Source organism: Photinus pyralis, unplaced genomic scaffold (assembly GCF_008802855.1).
Source record: "Photinus pyralis isolate 1611_PpyrPB1 unplaced genomic scaffold, Ppyr1.3 Ppyr1.4_LG8, whole genome shotgun sequence".
Lineage (NCBI taxonomy): Eukaryota > Metazoa > Arthropoda > Insecta > Coleoptera > Lampyridae > Photinus > Photinus pyralis.
The window spans coordinates 23,396,873-23,407,322 of NW_022170819.1; positions in this window are offsets into that span (position 1 = coordinate 23,396,873).

Consider the following 10,450-nt stretch of genomic DNA (forward strand, 5'->3'; position numbering starts at 1 on the left):
ATATATATATATATATATATATATATATATATATATATATATATATATGAATTATTTTAATTATCCTATACACTTACAATTAAAATGATGCACGTATGCTTAGATCATATTAAATAGGATAATTAAAATATTGTGTGCACCACGGCACGAATGTTGTTTTCCGAGTCTCAGGAAGTCTTCCTTCACCCCGGAAAATAGGATTGAAAAGAGACATAAATTATTTGTTGGGTGCGGATCGTGTTTGTATCGAGAATCCATTTTGGTATTTTAAACGGTACGCACGTTTAGGCTTTTAAAATTCACTAACTGTTATTCAATAAGCAAGGCTGTAGAAATAAACCCCTAAAGCGGATCTAAAAAAGCGGCAGAGCACCTCGGTGTGACCCTACGGGGGCATTAGATTTTATTGAAACAGAATAGTTGATCACGATTTTATTACACATACAAGTAAAGAAAAAACAAAATTAAGGGTCTACTACAAAACACAAAACATTGGACTTCCACCTGACACCGCCATTGCATGTTACTTTAGTACAAGTGATCTATGGTAATTCAATAGTAGGTAATCTATGGTAAATTAAACTTGAAATGTTTTGAATAACATAACCTCAACACTTCCTCTCAAAACATATCGTCACTGATCACTCATTATTCACAAAACTAGTTGCCTTGCAAGGAAGTAATCCCATCATGTTTCTAATTTTCTCAAATCGAACACGCGGAAGTGGCTTCGTTTGTATGTCAGCAATTTGGTTAATTCCATCTACATGGCTCACAGTGATTACACCATCGTTGTATTTTTCACGGATAAAGTGAAATTTGATGTCCACGTGTTTGGAGCGTTTGTGGAACTCTGGATTTTTGGCTAGTTTGATAGCGCTCGCATTGTCAATTTGCAGACACGGAACAGCTTGCAGTTGCGTAATTTCGGAAAGAAGTAGTTTTAACCAGACGATTTCTTTTGCAGCTTCGCTCGCAGCAATGTACTCGGCCTCGGTCGTTGATAAGACCACGCATCTCTGTTTCCGGCTTAACCAGGTGATTGCTCCTCCTGCGTACTTACAGACCATGCCTGTTCTAGAACGTCTAGTTTGTACATCCCCGGCATAGTCGGCATCGCTGTAGGCTTCTAGTTTTCCAACATTATAGTTTGGCTGGTACAGAAGTCCATACTCGAGGGTCCCCTTTAGGTAGCGGAAAATTCTCTTGACAGCCCGCCAATCGGACATTCTTGGTTTTGCCAAAGCTTCGGAAACCACACTAACTGCGTAAGTGATGTCAGGCCTTGTAGCGATTGACAGATACATTAAACTGCCTACCGCCTCACGAAACGGAACTGTTGCATCCAAATCGGGATTAGGTTCGGAATGCTCTGCACTGATATCACAAGGTGTTGCCACAGCGTGTGAGTTTTCCATTCCAAATCGCTCTAAGATACGTTCAGTGTAAGCTCGTTGACCTATAAAGAGAGCGCAATTAGTTAATTGCAAGAATTGCATGCCTAGAAAGCAATTTAAAGCATTCACTGTTAGTTTAAACTCGCTCTTTAAACTTTTTATAAAGCCTTCAATTTCAGTTTTACTGCTACCGGCCACTAAACCATCGTCCACATAGATTGCAACTACAAGTTTTGTTTCACACGTTCTTTTGATGAACACGCAGGGATCAGCCTCACTCTGTTTAAAACACTGTTTATAAATCATAAAGTCAACTAATCGCTTATTCCAACAGCGAGGCGATTGTTTTAGCCCGTATATGCTTTTATGAAGTTTACACACCCGACCACTATCGTCATCGAAGCCCTCGGGTTGCTTCATATATACCTCTTCTGCAAGCCTACCATACAGAAAAGCTGTCTTTACATCAAACTGCACCAAATGTAGTTGTTCCGAGGCAGCCACACTTAATACAGTTCGTACCGTATCGAAGCGCGCCACCGGACTAAATGTTTCATGAAAATCTATCCCATATTTTTGCACGTAGCCTTTTGCCACTAATCGTGCCTTGTAACGTACAGACGATCCATCTGGCCCTTGCTTTAACCTCAAAACCCATCTATTTCCTATAATTTTCTTTCCTTTCGGAGGTTCAACTAGCGTCCATGTACAATTTTCTTCTAAGGATTCTAATTCTTCTTTCATTGCTTGTGCCCACTCATTGGAATCTTTAGACTTCATTGCGGAGGTAAACGACAGATCAGGTAAACCTTCTGCAACAAACACATAGTCGTTAAGATATGCTGGTCGTATAATCTGTCTTCGGGAAAGCGTCTCTGATTTTTCCACAAACTCCCAAAAACAGTAAACCAAGGCCCCAACCTAGTAGTCGAAATAAAAATGTACATCCGCTTTCCCCACTCTTTTTACCTGGCATAATCTTCTTTTTCATCCCAGCGAAACACCCTTCTGAAGCTGAACTAGTTATCGCAGTAATTTCGCCCGCTAAACCGGCATCCTTTGAATTCATCCCAGCATGCATCGTAACGCTTCTATGCTCAGCAGGTGCGTTTGGATAATAAGTGACTACGGAATCAACTACTCGTAATATCCTTTGATGATATCGATTCCCTTTCCCAATAATTTTCCAGCATACGTCACATACTATGTTAATATTTTCATGGCCCGAACCGCACATAATGCATTTTCCATCTCCCCCCCATAGTACTTGACAAGGCACTCCTTCTCGGTAGCAGTTACTCGAACAATGAATACAAGTAAATTTCCCTTTTGCTTGTAAATTTTGGTTTTCCATTTTTGTATTTTCAGGTCCATCTCCCGTCGTATTTCTTGCTAGCGATGCAGATGATACCTTAACCGTACCGTAATAACCGAACAACTCGATATTTTTTGTTCCTATTTCACTTATTACGGATACACGTGATCAGAAATTACGCGAATTTTTCACAACACAGTTTCCAAAGATGCTGGGCGCATAACCTATTGAAACAGAATAGTTGATCACGATTTTATTACACATACAAGTAAAGTAAAAACAAAATTAAGAGTCTACTACAAAACACAAAACATTGGACTTCCACCTGACACCGCCATTACATGTTACTTTAGTACTAGTGATCTATGGTAATACAATAGTAGGTAATCTATGGTAAATTAAACTTGAAAATGTTTTGAATAACATAACCTCAACAGATTTGACCTATTTTCAATAGGCTTATTACTTGTGGCATATAAGTCAACTGTGCAAAGTTTGAACCGAATAATGATAGAGATCAGAGCTAATGGATGAGAAAAACGAATGCGAATAGCAAATTTATTATCAAACGATTGATGTCTATTATAATAAACTATTAAGGATATGGCTTATTATTCTTACCTGCCTACTACAAAACATTTCGTTGGAGAAATCCTTTCATCCAATCCTTGCCGGCTCCTTGGCGAATGTTATTGAAGTTGTTCTTTATACTATTCAGCATATTGAAAAGCGATTTTTCGCAGCTCACCAAGAGTCAATCCATGAAACAACTTTTTTAAGTTATTAAATGTACATTATTCGTTTTCTAAATTTGAAAATGTTCAAGGATACCTACCTAATATTCGGTGGTAATATAACAAGTGCTTATTAATTATTACATTAATGGTTAAGCGCGCGCGTTATGTAGGGATGACATTGTTTTAACACGACAACGAGGAATTTTCACGGCATTTTTTTAAATTTAAATTATAACAATAAGTACATTTCATTTATTATTAATAATTTTGTCCGTGGGATTTAGCATTGGGTCTGTTAAGGTTGACATTTAACTGAAAATTCCTAGGACGTTTTTTTGCAACCTTTTCTGGATGGCCTACCAGAAGGCAATGTTTACTACCTCTTGTAATTTGGGGTCTTCGCCTGGCAATTGAAGTTGGCTGAACTCTAAAAGTATTTTACAGTTTAGAAAGAAAAAATATGTAGATATATACTGGCATATTACCTAATTGCCGCACCTACACGTTTTCTTAGAGGTATATGATTACCAGCTGTATGTAGAAATGTTTCCCATTGACCTATACTACTAATTTTGGCTAAACGTCTTCGAAAATTAGCTATTCCAGAAGTAGAAGAGCCATACTTCTCATGAGTTTTGATGAGTTCATCCGAGGCCTACGATACTTACTTACGGAGCGCTCGAAAAAGTCACGTGACGTTAGGAGTCATATGAAATACATTACGGCTTATGGAAAATCCGTGCGCGGCTCCACTATTTATTTTTTTACTTCGGATTCGTTCAACAATGAGCCACGAAATTTCAATGAGAGCTTCTAAATAGTGCACACAATCAAATTATGGTGTTCGTTAATTTTTAATAACACTAAAAATAATTAATTTTTAGGTTTAAAGTATTGAAGATAAAACGATGTTAGTAAATCCGCGTTTTTCTATCTTTACATCATCATATTTCTTTTTCTAGGAACTATATCATTATAATCCATTCGGTGTCTTAAACTAGAATGAAATGCACCTCCAATTATGCGTATATAATGCCTTATCTGGTATTAGTATAGTTTTAACAGGCCCTACAAAATCGCGCATTTATTATCCGCGCAGAGAAAAATTCACCATGCGAGAAACTTTTTTGTTATTACTATAATTGTATCACATATATCGAATGAATTGTGGCCAAAGGACACAAAAATGTTCTTCAGAAGGAATTTTTAAGAAATGGTCTCTTGTTTCCTTTTTTTCAGCAGCTGAAGTAAATAGCGCGATTTCAAGAATAAGTGAACGCGCAAAGGAATTATGTTTCAAATAATTGTTAGTAATCGATTTTCAAATTGTGTTTGTGAGATTCAAATTTACTTATCAAATTAAAGATATTATCAGTCAAAAGTATGGAGTATATCTTATATCTTCCTTAATATGAATTTTGCAGTACCTAAAGTATTTTAGTTATACCTACTCGTGTGAAAGTGAAATGGGAAATTTGTCTTATCCGTCTATGAGGCTTGGTAAGTATCGTAGGCTTTCATCTTCATTCGATGAATAAAAAAAAATAACCTTTTGAATAAGGAAGTTTTAAAAAATATCTTTTTCTATCGAACTTAAGCAGTTTTAGTAAAAAGTACAGCCGGACTGGCCCAGGCCGCTAGATTAGATTTCAATAAACACTACAAATATAAAATTAATAATTTATTTTAAGAATATAGACACAGTCATATTTTAAAATCCAACAATCAACTCTTAATTTAATATAAAACTGCCTCTGACTGACATCAGTTTTTTCAATTTTTTGTTGTCCTAGTCTTACATTTTGAATAATTATTTAGTAGGATGTTGGCGAATGTTTGCAAACTTTTTGAAATGTAGTATTTAAAACTATTCTGACATTGGTCGCAAATTTCATCATATACTTCTAAATTCTTCAAAAATATTTTTTTTCTCCAACCACCTGAATAAGACGCTATTTTGTGACAGTGTTCGGTACCTAAAATTGACGTTTTGCGGATTAATCGCTTTCACCATGGCAAATGTACAAAAAGTGGATACTTTTGGTCCTAGTACCAAAAAGAAATTGACCTTGAAAGTTGGCCAATTAAAAAATTACAATCACGGAGATATGTCACATTGACATCGTTTTACATTGCAGGTTGTAAGATATTTCTATACATACAAATCAAATATTTTTGCAGATTCAATGCAAATAATGATGTTACCTATACGTATGTACATGTATTGAAAATGATTTACGCTCGCTATTTTTATTTAAACCATGTGTAACGTAATTTACATATTCCGTGAACGTAATTTTAATACGTAGACAACCCGCCGTCGCGCGTAACGCCATCTACTTCAGACCCATTGCACTATTATCTGTCATTTTGAATTCAAAATTTGAAAAAGTTAATTGCAATTAATTTTAATTAAAAAACTGTATGGTAAGTTTTTTATTTCAATACAAAATATAACAATATTAATTGTGTATACAATAAAATGACTGAAACTGATAGCGACATGGATTGCACTCCGTCAGAGATTATAGAAACGGCAGAACATGCTACCTCAAGATTTGCTCCCTACAAAGTCGCGAGAGGTGAGAAGTAAGAGGTAAAAACGAATAGGTTATAAGTTAACCTAAAAACTAGAGTGGCATGACACGTGAGGACAAGAAAGCAGAAGTTCTTATACTATAGTAGTGAAACTGTAACTGAATCTAAATTGGAATATAATTTGAAGTACCTAAAGGGGGTTGGAGAAAAAATTTTATGTTTTATTCGTACAAAAAATGCGTTTTCGGGACTCGGAAGGTTGCTGGACTCCGCTAACGCGTCGTCCAGCAACTATCTTCCTCGACATTTTTTGTACTAATGAAACAAATAACTATATTAATAATAATTTTTGGTTATCGCATGACAAAAAATCTTTTTCGTATCTTTCAGAAATAAGTTGTTTAAAAATATTATAGGCTATTATTAAAAAATTCAGGGCTTCACCATTTATAGTTATAGGAGAATCTTGTCTTTCTTCGCAGCTTGGAGTAAAAATGTAATGAATTCGGTTAGAACAGCTACTGGTTGCCGGAGTGGACGTCGATGTTTATTGTAGATTCCTATCATTTTGGTAGGTTCCATGTTTAATAGTCTCAAGTTCTTGGGTGATAATATTCATAAACTGCATTCTAACTTTCATTTTTTGGACATCTGACAATTTGCGAATGTGAGGAAGTATGCTTTTAAAAAAATGCATATCTTCATCGTCTTCTTGGATTTGTTTTATTTTTTTATTTTCGATATTGATTACCTCGTCCTGGAAACTGTTTCGTTTTCGTTTAGGTTTTTCAGAGAGTTTATCTGTTATTTCCGAATCCCGGACATTTTCCTCATTTATTGTAACAACTTCGCTATTCGGAGTTTCTTGATGACTCGGGTGCAAAATCATGTGAAGGTGAGGTAGGTGGGACACTCGTTGCACTTTTTCTGGGTATTAAAACATCTTTCAGAAACAGGATATGTTTGAAATAAGGCCATTTACAATCAGCTTCAATGTGTTCATCACCTGCTTCTTGACCTGAGTGAGTTACGTGGACTTTTTTAAATTCTCTTCTAAACGTGTCGCGTAGAAGTTCCCACTGCTTTTTTACTTGTTCGGCTAAAACACAACAAAGCTCTTAAGGAGCGTTCATAAAAAGTTGATACTAATAAATAATATCATTGCATTTATAAACGTTTATAAATACAATGATAATATTGAACTGGTCACTGTTACTATTAGTTTTATCTTATTTTTCAGGTATTTTGCAACTGGCATGTCATTTCGTTCGCTAGCATTCACTTTCCGTGTTGATCATTATACAATTGGAAAACTTGTTGAAGAAGTATGTGATGCGCTTTGGATTAAATTACGTGCTACACATTTGGGAGTTCCTAATCAAGACAGATTTAGACAAATCTCATCAAAATTCAACGCAAGATGGAATTTTCCCAATTGTATAGGTTGCGTCGATGGAAAGCATATAGAAATAAAATGTCCACCAAAGTCCGGAACTATGTATTACAATTACAAACATTTTTATTAGATTGTATTACAAGGAGTAGCAGATGCAGATTGTCGATTTATTTTTATTGACGTAGGCTCCTATGGCAGGCAAAGCGACGTTGGAACTTTTCACATTTCTAATTTGTACGATTTTTTTGGAAAACTACAATAATACTTTACCTCCACCTGCACCCATTTACGGGATACCCGACGATATGCCGTTTGTTTTGTTGGGTGACGATGCCTATCCCTTAAAAACATATTTAATGAAACCTTATTCAAAAAGGCGACTTACAAACCAGGAAACAATATTTAACTACAGACTGTCTCGTGAAAGGAGATGTATCGAATGCGCTTTTGGTATTTTATGTGCTAAATAAGGCCATTGAAACGGATGTAGAAAAGGGTATTAAAATTTCTAAAACAATTTGTTTGTTGCATAATGTGGTCATGGACTTTGAAGGCCGCTCTAGTATTGCAGTAGAGAGACAAGGGCTTGAAGAAACCAAAATAATGTCATCAATAACTCCAGAAGAACGGGCAGAATATTTAATAATAACGCAAAGCAAAGAGAAGAATTTAACCGATATTTCAATGGACCTCGTGGATCAGTTCCCTTTCAACCAAAGTGTTTAAACATGCAGTTTTGATTCCTTATGTTAAATTCTAATGAAATGTTCCAACTAAATAAATAATTTACTCTTTACATACCTGTAACGCCCATTTTTTCTCCAATGTCTTTCCATAAAAGACTTTTTATATCCCTGTTGTGGTATCTCTTATCCCGTTGATCCCAAAGAGGTGGATTTTTTCTCATGAGGTCGATTAAAAGTGATTTATCCATTGTCTCACAAGTCAATTTACGGTCGTAGTCTGAGAAAATATCAAACACGTTTGATTCGTACAGATCGTCGGAACGTACACGTATGTGTCTGGGGAAACGTGTCTGTCGCCGCTGTCTGAAGGGACACCTGTAGCCACTTATCTAGTCTGATCTGCTCTGAAACGTCGCTAATGTAGCCGTAGCCTTACGCTCAGCAAACGTCGCAACCCAGAAATAATAAAATGCAAAAAAAACATGCTTCAACGAGCGTAGAGCGATGGCTATTATTCACGTGGGCAGTTCCCTACACGCGCGGGCACAGGAGTGTTGGAATTATCTAAGTAAATAATAGCCATTCTACGCAACTATAAGACTAACCTTTCTGTACGACTCTTGGAAAAATGGTGTATACATTTGTGTATGTTGCCTTTGTCATTTTTCTGGCACTAAAGTTATTGTGAATACCTGAGCAATTTCTCATATTTCGGGAGGCTTACATGTGAAATTATTATCACCATCACTTCTAGCGTCCATCGCAAATGGGGTATCAATGAATATTGTGCGAAACGGCAGCAGAAATGGGGTGTGTATTTGACGTTTCAAATGGCGACTTGCGGGGTTGCTAAAATACGTTCCACAGAATACGGCCTTCTCAGAATAGAAACAGCAATGTTAAAAATTTGTATGTGTATTTATATATCTATGTTTGTATGGTATATTGGGTATTGATTTGTTACTCATTTGTAAACGTAAATAATTAGTTCTTAGGGCGGCCGTACACGGACTGCTCGAGCAGTTAGCGGCTGAGCGACGTACACGGACCGCTCGAGCGGTCGGCGTCGACTGCTCGAGCGGTCGGTTGTTGGCTGCTCGAGCTACGCTACCAACCGCTCGAGCAGTTGATTTACCACACTCGAGTCAATGGATTCTGACGAGGAAGCACTGCTTTTGCTGCTTCTGCTCAAGCGGAGACGACGACGGCGGCGACGTCAAAAGAGAAAATTTTGGGTTCATCCAATTTTGGAATTAAGAGAACAACATGGACAATTCCATCATTTGTTTATGGACCTTAGAAGTGATGAAGAAAAATTTTTCAACTATTTTAGAATGTCAATCACTTCGTTTGATGAATTGAATAATATACTAAAATCTAAAATTAAACGTGAAGACACAATTATGAGGAGAAGTATCCAACCAGAAGAAAGACTAGCAGTAACATTGAGGTTTGAAAAATATATACCTAGTAATTATTTAAATTTTTATTCATTAAAAATATTGGAAATGACATCATCGGACAATACTGAAGATGATGAAAGGTCTTCAAATTGAGAATTTTGGTCATCAGCCACTGATGTAGAGGGGCCAGACGCTGATCTAGAGGAGCCAGGCACTGATGTAGAGGTTGAGGGGCCTGTATTATAACCCCATTGTCCTCGGTAATCATTAAACGATGAATATTGTGATGAATATCCCCTGTCACCATAACTCGAAGGGTATGTGTGATTTGTCATCCCTTTAAAGTATTTCATTACGTTAAGTATTTCTATCTTAGCATCTAATTTATACTGCTCATTAATTTTTTTGAATTCGCTTACTAATGATAATAAAAACAATTTATCTTCATCCTCATTATCAATGCGCGAATTCTGCGATTTTTCATCGAAGCGTTTGGATAATTTTTCGATTAAGACGTTCTCATCTGTGATTGTAGTAGTTAATTTTCTTTTGTTTCTTTCTTTGTTTATTTTATTTTGACGATTTTCGCTTTCTTCGGACGTAATTTCAGCGTGCTCACTTTCTTGTAAACTGTTTGTTTTGTCGGGTCTATCTTCTATTATTACCTTTAAAAAAGACATCTGCTGATAATATGCATATCGTCGGCCTAATGTGAAAAGTGCATAAGTCCATTTTTATCGAAAAGTGAATTTTAACGGCATCTGATAGACAAGCAGCGAATCTATGTCTTTCAATTGAATAATTCTGTAAAATAAAATCAGATGTCGCCAGAAGTATAAGTCTGAAATGCGCACAAGTCCCATGCATACTAGAACGGTACGAAAATTGCACAAGTCCTTATATTAGTAGTTGTTGCATGAAGTTAATGGCGGTGTTTTACTGTTTGTTTTATTAAACCTCTGATCTGATTGTCCGCAA